This window comes from Marmota monax, unplaced genomic scaffold (genome assembly GCF_021218885.2).
Source record: "Marmota monax isolate L192 unplaced genomic scaffold, Marmota_monax_Labrador192_F-V1.1 WCK01_AAM20220418_F8-fsc00064, whole genome shotgun sequence".
Taxonomy (NCBI): Eukaryota; Metazoa; Chordata; class Mammalia; order Rodentia; family Sciuridae; genus Marmota; species Marmota monax.
Window position 1 is genome coordinate 6,261,227 of NW_026694542.1, and position 17,516 is coordinate 6,278,742.

General features: G+C 45.6%; 1 long non-coding RNA gene across 1 annotated transcript; it reads left to right on the forward strand.

Moving 5' to 3' along the window:
* The first annotated feature begins 6,741 nt into the window (after positions 1 to 6,741).
* LOC124076508 (uncharacterized) lies at positions 6,742 to 11,796 on the forward strand. Its single transcript, XR_006846375.2, has 2 exons — positions 6,742 to 7,339; positions 7,861 to 11,796. It is a non-coding gene; the product is annotated as an uncharacterized LOC124076508 (long non-coding RNA).
* The last annotated feature ends 5,720 nt before the right edge of the window (positions 11,797 to 17,516 follow it).

The following is a 17,516-nucleotide window of genomic DNA, read 5'->3' on the forward strand; positions in this document are numbered from 1 at the left end:
GCAAAGTAAATCTAATGTGGACATGTCAAGAGAGAGCCACATACACATATTATTTATGAGCCTGGAGAAATGGCTTTTTAAAAATAGAAAGGGATGCCTCTGGGGAATGAGAAGTTGTGGAAGAGGGGGGAAGGGAGGCTGGGGTTGTTCTTTTTTATTATAAAAACTTTAGCACTGTTTGTCCTTCATGGACAGATGCCCAGGTGAGGAGGAGGATACCTCCGGAATAACAGCGGGACAGTACCAATGTCCACCCACTCCCCGAGACTTTGGCATTACCGAAGATTCCTAGGATGTGACCCACCACAGGAAAAAAGAGAGGGACACCAAAAAACTATTAAGTGTCCCTCACCCAGTACAATAAGGGCTTGAAATAAATATTGAATTCAGTCCCAGAAAAATGAAATCATACTTCTTAACCACCAGAGTGAACAGATGGATAGTCACATCTCCTAGCCACACAACCCAATAGAACATTCTGGAATAGTGGAAACATTCTCCGACGTCTGATGTGATAGCCACCAACCACACGAGACTATTGAGCTCTTGAAATGAGGCCAATGTGTTTGGGAAACTGAATTTTCAACTTTAGTTTTAGTTAATTTAAATGTGAATGGCCACAGGTGGCTAGTGGCCACCATAATGGATGGTGGCATGGAGCGTCTCTCATTGGGTCAGTCTGTCATTCAGCATACTGGGTGCCAGGCCCCGTTCAAGGATCTTGAACAAAGCACTCCCAGGCCCTTTCCTAGGGGCCCAGCAAGTGGGCGAGGCAGACGCTCAGGCTCCAGTTAACACATGATTGCAGGTTGTGGTACACACCGCGACGGAAAAGGACTGAGTGACGTGAGGGAACACAGGTGTGGCCCCTACATTATGTGGAAGGTGTCTGCTCTGAAAAGTGGGCGGGAAGAGCTGGGAATTAAAAGGTTGACCAAAGGCCGGGGAACCTGCCCTCTCAGGCTGGAGAGAAGGCAAGGAGCCGCAGTTCAGAATGGAGGTGATCAAAGACCAGACTATAAGATTGTCAGAGGCCCAGTTGGGGATTTTTACATTTTACTCTCCATGGTGCAGGCAGAGTCCATGTTTAAAAGTCCACTCCAGGAGCTGTGTGGAGAATGAAGCAGAGCTGGCAGAGGAGACTCGCAAGGGCTGTCACGGGGACTAAGGGGGTGGCAGTGAGGGCGACTCAGACCAAAATGGAGGCATCTGAGGGGGAGCCTTGAGCAGGATCCAGCTATTTGGGGGAAAGATTCAATACAGTGACAGATGGGATGTGGGAAGGGATGGAAAGGGATGTCCAAGCAGATAGGGAGGAGCCGGCATGAGGTCGGAAGTTCACAGGTTGATCCCTCCAGGGCCAACAGAGTCTCAGACACAGAGATCTGTTCTCCGCTGTCATGGAAGGAACCAGGGAGAAGAGGGTCATTCCTTTCAGCTCCCACTGGATCTTCCAAGGGGCTGAGCTCCAGCTCTCCTTCCTGGACAATAGACCTTCCAATGGCCCAGCTTCCTCTCCCCTCCCCTCACTCCAGCCTGGGTTTTCACTCCAGTTCTTACTTTCTCTTCAAGTTCTGGCCACCAATGGCATTTCTTAGCACCCATCTCCCACTGAGGAGCCTGTCCTACGCTTTCCACAACTAAGAGCCCATGCCCAGGACAGGGCTGGAAGCTCTAAGTGAGGTGCTGGGCACAGGAGAGGGCTAGATTCAGAGAGAAGGGACCTGGGTCTGCCTCCAGGGTAAGAGTATGACCGAAAATCCAGGGAGGGAAAGGAGGGAGGGAGAAAGAGCAGAACCCAGGCAGGAAGAAGGGGAAGGAGGCCACAGGCACAGCTGCCCCTCGAGAGCAGCTCCCCCATCCCCCAGTGGGATGCCAAGTGGGGGCCTTTAATAACCTTCCCAGGAAGGAACTCTGAGCTGCACCAGTCACTAACATTTCTCAGGGAAAACGTTTCCTGGTTAACTCTGGAAAGATGGACTGTTTTTTACAAAGGCGCTGCACCCCCAAACCTCACTACAACACTTAGTTGAAGATTAGAGCTTCCAGCCCTGTCCTGAGCATGGGGCTCTTAGTTGTGGAAAGCACAGGACAGGCTCCTCAAGGGAAGATGGGTGCTAAGAAATGCCATTGGTGGCCAGAACTCTAGGAGAAAGTAAGAACCCTGCTCTTGAACAAGCTCAGCCTGCTGGTGCTATGGGGCCACATAACCCTGACCATAGCTGTCAGGCCTTGCCCATCCACAGGTGTGGTCATGCTCCCCAAAGAATGCCCAAAGCCCCACTGAAGAGGCCAGCCTCTACCTCTGATGAGCTTGTGTGGGTCTTTTCTCCTCCCATGACCTGACTATGGAACCAGTCTGAGCTCGCCATCATGTGTCCTTTCTCCATCTGGGATGCAGGTCCCTATCTGAGTGGCTATACTGAGGGACCTCTAAAATTTAGGCATATCTAGGAAATCTGAGAAATCAATGAGACTACCTGGTGATCCATGTGCAAAGAAGAAAAACAGAACGTGCTGGAGCATAGGGACCTTGGACTGTGGGAAGAAGTTCAATAGATAAATTTTTGGAAGGATTTTTTGGAAAGGTCGGTGAGGGTGGGCTGATTCTGACAAGAGCCCCAGAAAGAGGAGTTGATCAGAATAAAACTCCATGCAGCCTCTACTAGGTGGTGTGAGCAGAAGCAGCCCTGTTTCCTAGACTACACCCCAGCATCCAATGTGTCTCACAACGGGCCTCAGCATAAATGTCACCTCCTCCAGAGGACTTCCCAGCGCCCCAGACTAGGTAAACTCTCCTGTCACATATTCCCACAGGGCCCTGTCGCTTCTCTCTCTCTCTTTTTATCAACTTTCTAGAAATTGCCTTTTGACTCCATGGTCTCCTCCACTGGATATAGCCACCATGAGCCCAGGGACCACATCTGTTTTCCAACTGGTGTGGTGTGCCCAACTCCACAGTGCCAGAGGCCACCTGGAGGACCTGGCTGGAGCTCAGAAGCAGCTGCAGTTTCCACGATTTTGCAAGCAGGTATAAAAGCAGAGAAAGGCAGCATCCGTGTGCCTGCTGCCCTCAAATGGGCCTATCGGGGAAAGGAGGACTGCACGCTTGAGCATCCTAAGCTAAGGGTACCAAGGTCATGGCTGCATCTCTCCCATATCAGGTTAAAAGTGTATGGACTAGGAGCTGCAGATGGATGTGTATTAAAGCAGAGGCCCTAATGGAAGCAACAACGTTTTTCCAGCTTTACAGATGCTGTCACATGTCATTACAATATTCATTGTCTTTTCTCCTGACTTAAATCATTTCCTCAGCCACGAGACCATCAGTTCAGAATCCGATGTACAGCTATCAGAGAGAATAACAGACACTTGCTGCTCCAACCTTGAGTCCTAAAATGAGATAATAATTCTTCTGACACCTCAGAGAATATTCCGTCAATTGGTCAAAAATGGATGAAGTCATCTAAATACATTTCCAGGACCCAGCAGGAATTGAGTTAAGCACATTTGTTTAAAAAAAAAAAAAAAAAAACTGAAGAGGGAGGGAGGAGATTGCTGATTCTTAAACCCAGAAAAGTCATGGATTTACTACTTGACCGCAGGCTAAAATCATATTAATTTTATTTCAAATGTATGTATCCAAGTTAAGAGAGGTTGTCGTGAAAGGTTTAAATCTTAAATCAAATGTTCTTTCCAATAAGGTCACTAATGACAGGTTGAAATGTTGCAAGGGATGTAGTACATGATGGATGTTTGTCATTTATTCAAAGAAAAATGCTACAGTGAGCCTAAAGGGTCATTTCCCAACCCCAAGGTATTCTCAAGGGGCAAAGCTGCCAAGCGATGAAATCCAAATTGCTCTCCTCCCCTCCTGCCATGTTAATTACTCCTGAACTTTGCAAGGACAAGTATCTTGCTTGAACTCAGCGGTCTCCCCACACTGCCTAAGGAACTGAGAGCTGGACACATTCCATCACCAAACCCAGACAAGGGATGAGGAATAGGAAACTTAGCCAGACAGAGAAGTCTGGAGGCTTCTTCTGAGCAGGATGTTTATGGACTTTTCTGGATGTTTGTATTTGGAGATAACAAAGGTGACCATTGTACCAGAGGTGGATATGGATTCAAATTCATAAAGGCAATATAAGATCTGTCAGAGGACTGTTAACGTAGTAATATCACCACTATGGGGGCTGGAGTTTTAGCTCAGTAGAGTGCTTGCCTCTCAGGCACAAGGCCCTGGGTTCAATCCCCAGCACCACAAAAAACAAAACAAACAAACAAACAAAATGTCACCACTACATTCCCAGCATCTTTAACAGGGATGACCAGACTTTTGTAGACTCCTTGAACTCCCTATAAACAATCTAAGTTTCCAAAGAATAGGTGTCAAAACCCAGGAGGGAAGTAGCGAACATATGGGTGTAGGCAAGGTCAAAGCCTGACCCTTCACTTCCATGTGTAAAATGCGTAACCTTCCCCTAGTGTCCCAAACATTTCCCAGAATTCTCTCCTTCACCACAAAGTCTGTTGGTAGGTACCCTCATTGAGAAGTAACCATCATAACTAGCTAGAAACAGTGGTAGCTCAGAGCTACTCCCTATGTTATGGGACAAGACCATACATGCCAGGGCCAGGACTGGGAGCTTCCATTATTAGTTCCACTGTTCTCTCTCCTACATGGTACCCTCTCACCCAGCACCCAGCAGTACCCACCAGTCACCCAGTACAGGCATGTGTTTACTCCAGGAAGCCTGCAGTAAGCCTGTGGTTCCACAGGAAATGACTGGCCAATCAAATGACTACCCTGGGCTGGGCTTTATCAAGAAAGTCACCTACAATGAAATGAAGCCAGGGTCCTCCTTGGAGCAAATAAATCAGCTCTTGTATAATGCAAAAACATTTTCTTGAGTACTGCGAACAAGAGTTCATAGATACCCAAAGAAATGGCCGTATTATGATGAAACTGCTGCTCTGTGCCCCTCTAGTCACCAATCTTCCATAATATAGTGTTTTCTGAAACTTCATGGAAAAGTCATTATGGAAGGATGATTCTCTCCTCATGGTAACTTGCTGACGTGAGTAAGTCATCTTTGATATCATACCAAGTGGCATTTGGGGTTGAAAAACTATTTGTAATTCACAAATCATCTTAGATGAGCAACTTCAAATTGTATTAGCAAAGTACAAAATCTGAGAAGGCAAATAGCAGGTCAGTCTCTTTTCTTCACACACATTAAGAAAATAGCTCTCCCCTCTCTGCTGTGGTCTTTCTAGATGGCTGGAGTCAAAATCAGGTACCCTAGTTTTTAGCAGTCCTACAGATGGTCAGCTTTAACTAGGCTTTGGGAAACTCATGCTTCTGTCTTGGAGGACTCCATGTACCTGGGCTCTTTTGCAAGGAGGGACCTTGGGGATAATTTTATCTTACAATATCATTTTACAGATGACGAAAACTGAGGCCAAAAGAATGACCCAAAGGCAATCGAAAATTAAAGGTATGAGCTAGAAAAATATAACTCTAGATAAGGCAGAGGGATGGGAGGGGAAGAGAGGGGGTATGGGGTTAGAAATGATGGTGGAGTGGGATGGACATTATTATCCAAAGTACATATATAAAGACATGAATTGGTGTGAATATACTTTGTATACAACCAGAGATATGAAAAATTGTGCTTTATGTGTGTAATAAGAATTGCAATGTATTCTGCTATCATATATAAATTTTAAAAATTAATAACAAAAAGGCATTCATTACACTATAAAAAAAGAGAGATGGGGCTGGGGATGTGGCTCAAGCAGTAGCGCACTTGCCTGGCATGCATGCAGCTCCGGGTTCGATCCTCAGCACCACATACAAATAAAGATGTGTCCACTGAAAACTAAAAAATAAATATTAAAAAATTCTCTCTCTAAAAAAACAAAAAACAGAGAGACAATAAAGTAACCAAAGGCGAAACAGAGCAGCAGGTGATGCTCCTCACAGTGAAATAATATATTCAACAGGTTTTCTTTCTTGAGGATCAATGTCACTTCTTTGTGCCACCAAGCTAAACTCTGAGCCTTCTAAGACCCTTCCAAAACAAAATTTAAAACATGCATTGTTAGGCTTATTTTACAGATGAGGAAGCTGAGGCTGAATTGTCCAAGGCCACACAACTAATAATACACAGACCAGAATCCTAATAGAGTTTGGCCTGACTCCAAAGTGCACTGTTGTCATCCTTCCTCAGCCTGGGGAGTGTACACAGGCTCATGGCTGAGAAGTTCTGGAAGCTGAAGCTCAGCTGGACTTTGGAAATGTGATTGCAGATAAGCTGCTGAGCTCCTGATCCTTGCTGTCCCAGATAAGAACCCCTCCGCTTAGCTGCCAGCAGATCCTGCAGCAGCTAGATGCTTCAGACCACCTGAAGATGCTGCAGTCACTCTTCTCACCATTGCTCAGAAGAAGGTGCCTTTTATGCATGGAGTAGCTAGGAGTCCCTGTCTTTAACCTGTCACCACCATGCCTTAGCCCCTTTCCTCTGGCATTAAGAGGCCAGCCAGTTTTGAAGACCCCTATCAGGAGACTAGAAAAACTTCTGAGACAAGAACTGGGGCAAAGGTCTAGGAGAGGCATGAGACTCAGACCCATGTGACTCAGACTGGCACAGATGTCCTCCAAACCAGGCTGCCTGCCTCCCCTGGGCCCCAGGCTTCACGCTTCAGGAGCCTGCTCACTCAGAGGAACCACAGACTGCCTCTGTGTGCTGGGGGAAAAAGAAAGCAATTGATTTTGTTTGGGAGAATTTTATGTTAGTCCTTTTTATTATCTCAAGAAGGGTCATGAAATCCTCTAAAGCAAAATCAATTACAGCCACGCTCTGGGAGGCCAGAGCAGCCCTTTGGCTTATGAGCAACAGGCAGGTCTCCAGAGGAGAAGCCCCAGCCTTTGAGTTGCTGCTGGTCTGCTCCCTGTTGGCTTGGATCCAGGTCACCCTCTGCTCTTCATAAAGCTCTTTTGTCAACTTACCAAGGGACCTGCCCTGAAAGCCACAGCGTGGGGCAGGGACAGACACCTAGTCCAAGCTGGACCAATCGATTTGCTCTCCCAGAAGTTGGGAAGTCAGACTCAGAGCCAGTTAGCCTCCAAATGTGGGAAGAACAAAAGAGACATTACCCTGGTGGTTGGGGATGGTGCATGATCAGCCGGGCGTTCCAAGAAGGAAAAAAGGAAAAACCGTCTGAGCAGAGAAAGAAACAGTCGACAGGTGAAATGAATGACAATGTTCTGGAGAACCTTCAGACCCTGGCACTAGAGCCCTTTGACTGGACTTGGCTTCTGGTAGGAACTCAGGTAGATCAATAATCTCCCTTTTCTCAGATAAGCTGGTTCAAGCTAGTTTGTGCTATTTGCAACCTAATATTCAAAGTGTTTTTTTTTTTTCTTTTTTTCTTCTATTTGTTTGGTAAATGTAGGAAAAATTCTCCCACTCATTTGTTTAGTTGTTTTCATTAAGAAATAGTATGTTATATGAAATATCCAAAATATGGAAGTCCATAAATACAGAAAACATATGGGTGGTTGCCCGGGGCTGAGGGAGGGGGAACAGAGACCGCCTGTACAGTAAGGTCTGGGGTTTTGTCTAGGGGGTGATGAAAATGTTTTAGAACTTGATACAAGTGTTGCACAATAGTAAGAGTATACTAAATACCATAGAATTCGACACTTTTAGATAGTTAATTTTAGTTGTGTGAATTTCACTTCAAGCAATGTGCTCTACCTTTAAATACCAAGAAGTCCCATTACATGCAGAATTTGCCAGTAACTTGCTGAAGTATCTAATTAATGTCTCCATTTGTTCATTGGTCGTACAGATTATGTCCCAAGCACTGTGCGGAGGGCACTACAGAGCACAAATGGACCCAGTCCCTGCCTAAGAGAGCTGAGAGTGGACAGTTAAGGAGCTGTAACACTAAAGCACTGCAGGGGGTGTCCTCTGCTGCCCTGCAGGACCCACCCCTACCTTTCCAACAAAGAATGTTTTCTCTGCTTCCATGATGTCAATCAGAACCCTTGAAACGATTGGCTCAGGAAGGGACACTTGGCCAAAAGTCAATCAATCAAGACCTCCCTGGAACTCTTCTGCCACTGTTATTCTGAAAGCCCTTGTGGTCCCACTGCTGTAGCTAACCAAAAGGCTGCAAGTATGGGATGCTATTTTGACCACCATGAGGAGATGGCTGGTTCAAGAAACTGAGAGAGAGAGACCCAGAATGCTATAATTAGCAGCCCACTGATATTTCCAGCGATCAAGCCAAGAAATCATCTTCCTTGTTGTTTAAGCTAATTTGTGCTGTATTCCTTTCCCTTAAGATTCTTTTATTGTGAGGAGAGACAAAGGAAGTACCAGGTTCCAAAGAACCTCTCAGTGGGCACATGTATTAGAAGATCGCAGGTTATAGGATCTACTCTGTCCAATAATTTACATGTATAGGTAGGCTTTCGATGTTGATTGACTATTGAACATTTCTATTCAAATGATTGTTTCTGTGCATCACCACCTTAGGATTTCTAAGATGTATGATACTCACTGAGCCTTGGGAACATAACAGCATATCATATCACCTCTAGGTTCTTAGAGAACAGTCCGTAAGAGAGATATTCCTGGGGCTCCTGCAACAGATTGAAGACATTCAGTGGTGGTGACAGTGAAGGGACAGCCTTCAGTCACCTGCAGCTCAGAAGAGCCTGAATTTCTCATGTGCAGTTGGCATCCTGCATCACGCCCTTCATCCCAACAGGACTGAGGCTGGTTCCCTAGCAACCGTGCTCCCTGCCTGTCCACCCACCCAGAATTACAGCCAATGCTTCCTCCCTAGGCTCTCTGGGATCACTCCCCAATGCTCAGCTTCTCAAAGTCTCTGTCATCCCTCAACTGTCCCCCAGGAAGCACATTCTCACTCTTCACCTCGCAAGCTTTAGAGTTTATAATGTTCCACTTACCTTTCTTCATCAGATGTTTATGGCCACCCCAGGAATAGGAATCACTCTCTCCACTTATGGACGAGGAAACTGAAGCTCAGAAAAGCTGGGAAACTTTCCTGAGGACACACAGCTCGCAAATGGAGGAGCCAGGGTAAAACAAAGAAAAAAAAATCACTTCATCCTTCAGGGTGCTGTCCTCGTGAATAAGCCGAACACTCACCCACCCTGGCTTCCGGGCTTTGCCAAATCCTTCAGTGATCAGTCTCCACGATTCTTTGGGCCTTCTTCTTTTTCACTGGCCTGGGCTCCAACCCTGCTTCACCTTCCTGGATGCAGCTTCCAAATCGTGTCCCCACCCTCCGAGACCATCTAGCCTCTTCCTGTCCTACTTCGTACCACCAAGGACACATCAGAGGTCACAGGGTCATAGGATGGGACAATCAATGGGACAATGGTTGAAAAGCACTGAATCCCAGAGTAACTGGGTCAGTTAAGTAGTCACTTAAGTGACTCCCAGGGACAAGTTAACAAATAAGTTGACGATAGCAATACACAAAATAATTCAGGCTGGGGCTGATGTTTACAAAACTAATTTGGGTTTTGCAATGAAGAAAACTTGACCCCAGCAGGACTCTGTCCTGACTTCCTGGGGGGGCCGAGGGGAACCTTCCCCCAAGGGCTGGGGTCTTCTGGAGAAACCAGAAGTAAAGCAGATTCTCCACAGGGCACTAAACAAGCAGCAGACTGTGGAAGTGTGTTCAGTTAGACTTATAATCCTGAGAAAAGTGCCAGAAGATGTTCTGTCACCAGGTCAGCCACAGCTATTGTCTGTGACAGGATTGGCCATGCCAAGCCCGATTGCTAGCCCCTGGTGACATAAGTATGTCTGCACACAACAGTGTGTTTCTATGTGAACGCATGTATCTGTGACTGTGTGTAGTTTGGTGATTGCAGCATATAAACTTGCTGTTTTCCTAAGTCCAAAGCAGAATAGTATTGGTCATTTCATTCGGTTCAAACTAACGCTTTAAAAACTGGAAAATTCCATATTCATGAAAGATTTATTCACCAACCTCCACTGAAAATGTGGTTTTCAACACCAACAAGCAACACAGAGGAACTGCTTGGTTTTCAGTTGACAAGTAAAAGAGATGGGACAAAGACAGCGGGACTTGCTCCCAATTACACGTGGTTCCTGGCAGCTGGGCAGCTGAGCGGGTTCAACCGGCACCTGTCAGAGGCACTATCTGCTACAATCCAGTCAGACCCTTTGTGCTGACCCATCGGCCTCATTTGCTGGCAAGATTATCCTGGGCTTTACTTCCCTTTGCTCTTCCCTGTGTGGGAACATGAAGCTCCAGGTCTCAGAGCTCGGCCTGCAACTCCATTCCAGGCTTCCCAGACTGAATGGGCCTTTCCCTTCTTGGCCCCAGCCCCCTTGCTGAGCCCTGTTCAACCCCAGCACACCACAGACCGGCTCTCGCATGTATTTTAAATCTAGGAATTGTCTTTCCAGGAAACTTCTTATTGTGTTTATCTAGGTCTATTCTCCTAAAAAAAAAAAAAAATGTGGGCAGTCATAAGAAAAACTCAAAAGGCAAGAGGGCTGCTTCCAGGGAGAAGCTGGGAGCCCGGCCAGCTCGTGGAGAACCTGGGGAAAGAGGCCTGGCTGATGGCAACCCAGCCATCAAGTCAGCCAGAAAAAAAAGAACTGCCCTTGGAGGAATGAGCCCTAAGATGCCAGAGGAGGTTGAAGGGTCTGATCTGGCTCAGGTGGGATTCTCCAGGAAAAACACCCTGCAGGGACCAACCCCGAATCAGGCCGTGCTGCCCTGCTGGACATCACTATGGGCAGTCAGAGGGAGGAAGGAGAGGTCGTGAGGAGGGAAGGAGGTGGCTAGGGGGAGTCACCAGACTGATGCAACTGGCTTTGCAATACCGTCTGTGCCTCCCCACTTCTTAAAAAGCAGGTCATCTCACCAAAACAAGGCCCTTTATCTTGGTGATGTTGCATAAAGAGTGCAATATTTAAGACATTCATGCTAAAAAATTATTCATCGCTCATCTGAAATTCAAATTTAACCAGTGTCCTGTATGTTACCAACAACATCAGGAGGATGGAGAAGCTCCCAGAGGGATCACAGAACCAAGTGTCCAGCCTATGATGACAGCCAGCCCTGGATCCTCACCACACACATCTATTCCCAGAGGCTAACCCCACAGTGCAGTCAGCAGGTGAGAGACAAGCTCACACTTCAGAGCAGGATGAGAGGGGTCAGCTCCCCTCCTGATCCCCTGTCTCTGTGCTGCCTGGCACCCCACATCTAGGCTGTGCTCTGGCTCAATTCCTAAACTAAGGGTCTGAGGCTTAGTGATTTAAGTAGCTCCCCACCCATGCCTGCTGATACCAGGAGGCACTGACAACCCCTTCCCCAAAACATAGCATCAGAGTCACACTTCTGGTCTCTAGAGAAGGATTCTTTTGGGGGGGGGAGGGCACCAGGGATTGAACTCAGGGGCACTCAGCCACTGAGCCACATCCCCAGTCCTATTTTGTATTTTATTTAGAGACAGGGTCTCACTGAGTTGCTTAGTGCCTCACTTTTGCTGAGGCTGGCTTTGAACTCCTGATCCTCCTGCCTCAGCCTCCCCAGCCACTGGGATTACAGGCATGCACCACTGCTTCCAGCTAGAGAAGGGTTTTTTTTTTTAATGGCTTTTTCTTTTAATTTTGATTATGATAGCTATAAATGATTATGCAAATGATTCTGTGAAAAAAAGAAATGGAAAATAGAGGCAATTCTGAATAAAAGAACATGACACAACCCTATAGTGCCGAGATGTTCTCTTGCAGCCTTTTTGATTTGCATATACGAACTTTCCACGTAGCTGGCACCCTAATGCATGTTCACTTTTTTCTTGCTTTTTCACCCCATTGTTTTGCATTTGACATCATCCCATTCGATTCAACTTTACTCGATAAATATTTTACCAAATGCCTGCTCTTGCCCCGCGCTCTGTGTAGAGCAGTAAACAAGGCTGACACTGCCTCTGCCCTGGGCTGCCTGTGGTTCAGGGTGGGAGTCAGACATTGAACCAGGGAGATAAGAAGTGAATTAAATAGTTGCCCACAAAGTCTGCCACATAATTTATCCTACACTTTGCTTTTGAGGAAATGTGTTCCTAGAAGTACAGAAAGAATATGGTAAAGGGTTGTATTCAAAGTAAATATTTTGTGTATGACGCTAAGTGGTAGAATGTTTCAGTGAAAATAAAGAATGCCTCTTTGCAGTTCAGTCTCGACTCATGTGAACCCTGGAGCTTCCCAGGATTAGTACTTAATAAAGCACTTAATAAATAACAAGGGATTGTGACTCAATAAAGCACCATAAGGACTGTGGGGTCAAAAATTCTTCTACCACACAATTTTTGGTGACTGCCTACTGTTCCTTTGTGTGGAAAGACCATAAATTCTTTAATCCCTTATTCTGAACATTTATGTTGATTCTAAACATTGACTTTTTTCATAACAACAGACTTTGTAATTGAATATCTGTATGAGCAAACCTGATTATTTCTTTGGGATAAGCTGTATAGTCTGACTACTTAAACAACAAGTCCAGGAGCAGAGACTAGCCAGCTGTACACAACCCTTATTTTTTTTTTATCCTCTTGGACACACACTGGAGTGCGTTTCCCAGCCTCCTTTGTAGTTAGGAGAAGCTATGCCACTCATCTCTGGCAATGGAATAGAGGTAGCAGGGATGCTTCCACCCACTCTGGGCCTGGCCCACAAAGCCTTCAATACGTGCTTCTCCGTTTTCTTTCCACTTTTAAGAGTCTCTAGAAGCCATTAGTTGAAAATGGAAGAGTCACTAGAGAAAGGAACTGTGCCCTTGAATTGCCATTTGGAGAAGAGCTACCCACTTTCTGGTCAGCATGAGCTGTTCGGACTTTGTGTGAGCCAGAAATGAACCTCTATTGTGTTATGCCACTGAAATCTGAAGTTTCGTCTGTTACAGCAGCTGGTGTTAACTGATACAAAAGTCCTGCACTTACTTCTCCTGCCTGATTCCAGTCCCTATTGGGCATCTCAGGTGGTAGTAATGCAGCAGCCCCCATTCCAAGTTTCCCTCAACAGTCACCTGTGCACTTCCCTAGTTTCACCACAGGGACCAGGGCCAAGCCTTGTTCTTGACGGTCTTCCTTCCTAGGGAGTTGGCACAAAATTGGGGCCCTAGGTGAAGCTGCCTTACCCAGCAACTCACCTAGAAAGACACCTTAGTGAAAGCTGTCAACTGCCTGTCCTGGGACTTGCCTTATAAAACCTCTGCATCTGGAAGACCAGCCCCAATTTTTTTTTTCATACAGCAAAAAGAATCTACACAAGTCACAGGATAAATAATCCTACAGATTACAGATCACCCATTCTCCAGGCTCACTGGTGCTCATTCTGTGCCTAGAAACCTCTCTGGCATTTTGTCTTTAATGTCTCTTCCACCAGAATGCAAGATGGACCCTGCCGCCCTATTCTGAGTTACTACAAATGGAAGCCTCTTAATATGAATGTCTGGGGCTCAGATCAGCAGGGTAGAGGGCTCTGCAATCCCTCTCCAAAAGCCTCTGCCTCCCACTGTGTATTGGGGAGCAAGCAATCTCTGTAGTTGGGAGACAGATGCTCTGTGCTCTTTCAGAGACAGTGCAGGCTGGCCCATCATTGTGCTGTGACTGCCATCTTGTGGCAGAGGCAGAGTAAGGCAGTGGGCGCCCCTGGTAGGCACCATGAATACCCAAACCATGATCCGCCTCCAAAGAGAGCCATGAGAAGATGATCAGAATCAAAAATGCTTCCTCCCTAAGGGATGGGTGCTGGGGTAGAAAAGGGAAATAGTGGGGAATGATAGTGACCAAATTATATTGTTATACACTATTATGTACAACTACAATGCACCAATAAAAAATGATAAATAAAATGCTTCCTCCCACTGTTTCAAAAAACCCTTTATTTTGCCTACCAAAAAAGTCTGTGCTTTCTTTTTATCATCCTGCAAATAATATGCTTAGGGTATTATCTGAATTCGCTTTTATTTCATTATTATAAAAATGATACATGCACATCGTTTAAAAATTGAAACACTAAACCTTAAATCATCCCAAACCCAGCATTTGTACTTGGGGCTAGTCACTCCATGTCACCCACAAGCAGAAGAAGCAACAGGTCCTACACAGTTCAGAGCTTTGGCTCTGGTGCTAGGCTGCCGGAATTCCTGTCTGTCTCTGCCACTCTGACGTGTGACCTTGGGCAAGTTACAACTCTGTGTCTCTCACTTCCTCATCTTAAAAAAAAAAATCATTGGGGCTGGGCGCAATTGTACACACCTGTAATCCCAATGGCCTGGGAGGCTGAGGCAGGAGGATGATGAGTTCAAAGCCAGCCTCAGCAAAAGTGAGGAGCTAAGCAACTCAATGAGACACTGTCTCTAAATAAAATACAAAATAGGGCTGGGGATGGGACTCAGCGGTTGGGTGCCCCTGAGTTCAATCCTTGGTACCACCCCCCCAAAAAAAAAAAAAAAAACAGGAATTGGAAGAGAATAAACAGGAATAACAGCGGCACCTCTCTCAGTATCCAGGAAGAATTCCTCTATAGATACTCAGCACAGTGCCCCCAGCACATGGGAAACCATCTTGTTGGTCTTTATTGTGATAGATGGATGAACAGGCAGAGAATGAGATAACACTTTTAGGAGAAGACTGCTTAACTATTTAGATTACTTTAAAAAAATAAAAAATAAAACTTTATTTTATTTTTATTTATTTTTTTTTAAAGAGAGTGAGAGAGGGGGAGAGAGAGAGAGAATTTTAATATTTATTTTTTAGTTATCGGCGGACACAACATCTTTGTTTGTATGTGGTGCTGAGGATCGAACCCGGGCTGCACGCATGCCAGGCGAGCACGCTACCGCTTGAACCACATCCCCAGCCCAAATATTTTTATTTATTTTTATGTGTTGCTGAAGATCGAACCTAGTGCCTCACACATGCCAAGCAAGTGCTTTACCACTGAGCCTCAACCCCAGCCCTCAGATTACTTTTAAACTTTAAAAATAGTGCTTGTAAGGGCCTGGGGATGTGGCTCAAGCGGTAACGCGCTCACCTGGCATGCGCGGGGCGCTGGGTTCGATCCTCAGCACCACATAAAATGTTGTGTCCGCCAAAAACTGAAAAATAAAAAAATTCTCTCTCTCTCTCTCTCTCTCTCTCTCTCTCTCTCTCTCTCTCTCTCTCTCTAACAAGTGCTTGTGAAAAGAACAGGGAGAGAGAACCCATAAGTATAGAGACTAGGAACCACCGAGTATCTGAATCCCCAGGGACCACAGGTGATCACTCACTCTGTCTCCCAGCTGGTTCTTAATCCCCATCTCCCCGCCCCCCAGGGATGTTTCCTTTAGCTGTAGCAGTTCCCACTTAAGCAGGTCTCACTCAGGAGGAACAAGGAGTGCTAATAGCCAATTGGGGAGAGTTAGAATCAGGAGAGAAAGGAGTAGGTGAATGGCGGGGGTGCCTTAAAAGCCACTCCCAGGAGATGCCCACACTGAGAAGTCACTCTGGCCTACTATCAACAGACATGGTCCACCATGGAGCACCCACTCCCTCAATACCTACAGAAAGTACTGGAGACACACCTGTCACCTTGCCTTCTGGGTTAGATATCATCATCCCCATTTTGCAATGGGGTAAACTGAAACTTAGAAGGACAAGGCAACTTATCTAGGGTAAGTAGTAGAGCTGGGATTGAAATTCAGGATCCGGGCTGACTGACCCCAGAGCCCATTCAAGTTCTTAGAACAAAGGGAAAGCAGAAACCAACTCATCCGAGGAACTCTAGAAAGCTTACACAGCCGGCCCCAAGACACATTCCAGGAGAGGAGTCCCAGAGGCATTTTGACATTTCCTTCTCAATCTTTGCCTCCTTTCATAAGCATAGTGTCAAATCATGGCCATCTAGAATCCTCATAAAACTGGTTGGTTGGTTCACTCCAAAAAGATAACTCTTAATTTCTCCACCAAGAGTCATGTGTTAAAAAAAAAAACAATCATCACAGATCATCCAGAAAATGCAAGATACCAGAGTGGAAGCCAAAGTGATTCCCTCTCTCTGGCCTCTTTTCTACAAGCTATTGCCAACCCAGCCACCAACATGTTCAATGGAACAAGCAGGAGGCCATTAACCTGAGGCTCCCTCTTACTTCAAGTTCTTCAGTAACAAACCATAACCTAACTTACTATGTAAACAAACTGAAATCTAATTTAGAAGTATATATATATATATATATATATATATATATATATATATATTTTTTTTTTTTTTTTTTTTTTTTTTTTGCCACAAAAAGGCTAGATTTCAGCCAACGGATCATACTCAAATGTGGCGAATGCCTGGCTGTCATCAGTCAAATTTCTCTACTTTGTTTCCACCTCTGGCCTTTAAGAGTTCTTGGCTCACATTGTTGGGCAGAGCTCTGAGCCTCTTCCGACTTTGAGAGCTACTCAATTCATGAATTTTTCTTTGCTCAAATAAATTATTAAATTTACTTTGCCTCAAATTTTTCTTTTAATGAAAAGTAACTGACCTTTCTCAAAAACAGGGCCAAGCTTGCTGCTCTCTCACCCAGCACCCTTCCCCCGTGCCCTATCAACAAAGAAGAAAGCTTGTGACCCCTCGTGTGGCATAGAAACCACCAGGTTTATCCTCCCCACAGGAGTATGTATGTTATGAATGTCTCTCCACCCCACACTTCCTCAGAATAGGAACAGATACCCTGGGGCCAATATCCTCCTTTTGTCCTCACCTCCCCAACTCCAATGAGTAAAGGCATGGACAGGTAAGAACATGCCATGGATGTCCATGGTGAGGCATGGGGAGGAGAGGCACAATATTCCCAGAAATGTGTCCTAGGAGTCCATTAGTCCATACATGTGTCCCATTTGGGTACTCCTGAGAAAGCGCCTAAACCTTTTTATGTATTCATGAGCTTTATAAACAGGCACTGGAGGGGCTGAGGATATAGCTCAGTTGGTACAGTGCTTGCCTTACTTGCACAAGGCCCTGGGTTCAATCCTCAGCACGACCAAAAAAAAAAAAGAAAAAAAATAAAAAATAAACAGGCACTGGATTTGGATTCTAGAAACCAGGGTGCAAGTCCCAAACCAGCCATGTGAGCTTATGTAATATGCTCACCTTCCTGGACTCAGTTTTCTCAGAAGCATCACTGGGTGGGCTAAGAGTTATCTCTACAGCTCTAACTCTACAGTCCTCAGTGGTGGCCATCTCTTGGGGAAAGGAGAGCAAAGATATGTGTGAGCTTCCTGCTTCTCTTTAGCTCCATCTCCAGTTGTGACTAGCCATGTTTCCACTCTTACCCTGCCTACCCAGAATGTGCCTGCCCTTTGTTTAAGGAATGAACCTCCTAATCTATATCTTGACTTCATTTAAAAAGACAGAAGCAGAATGTCCCATGAAAGATTAGGAGAGAATTAGAGA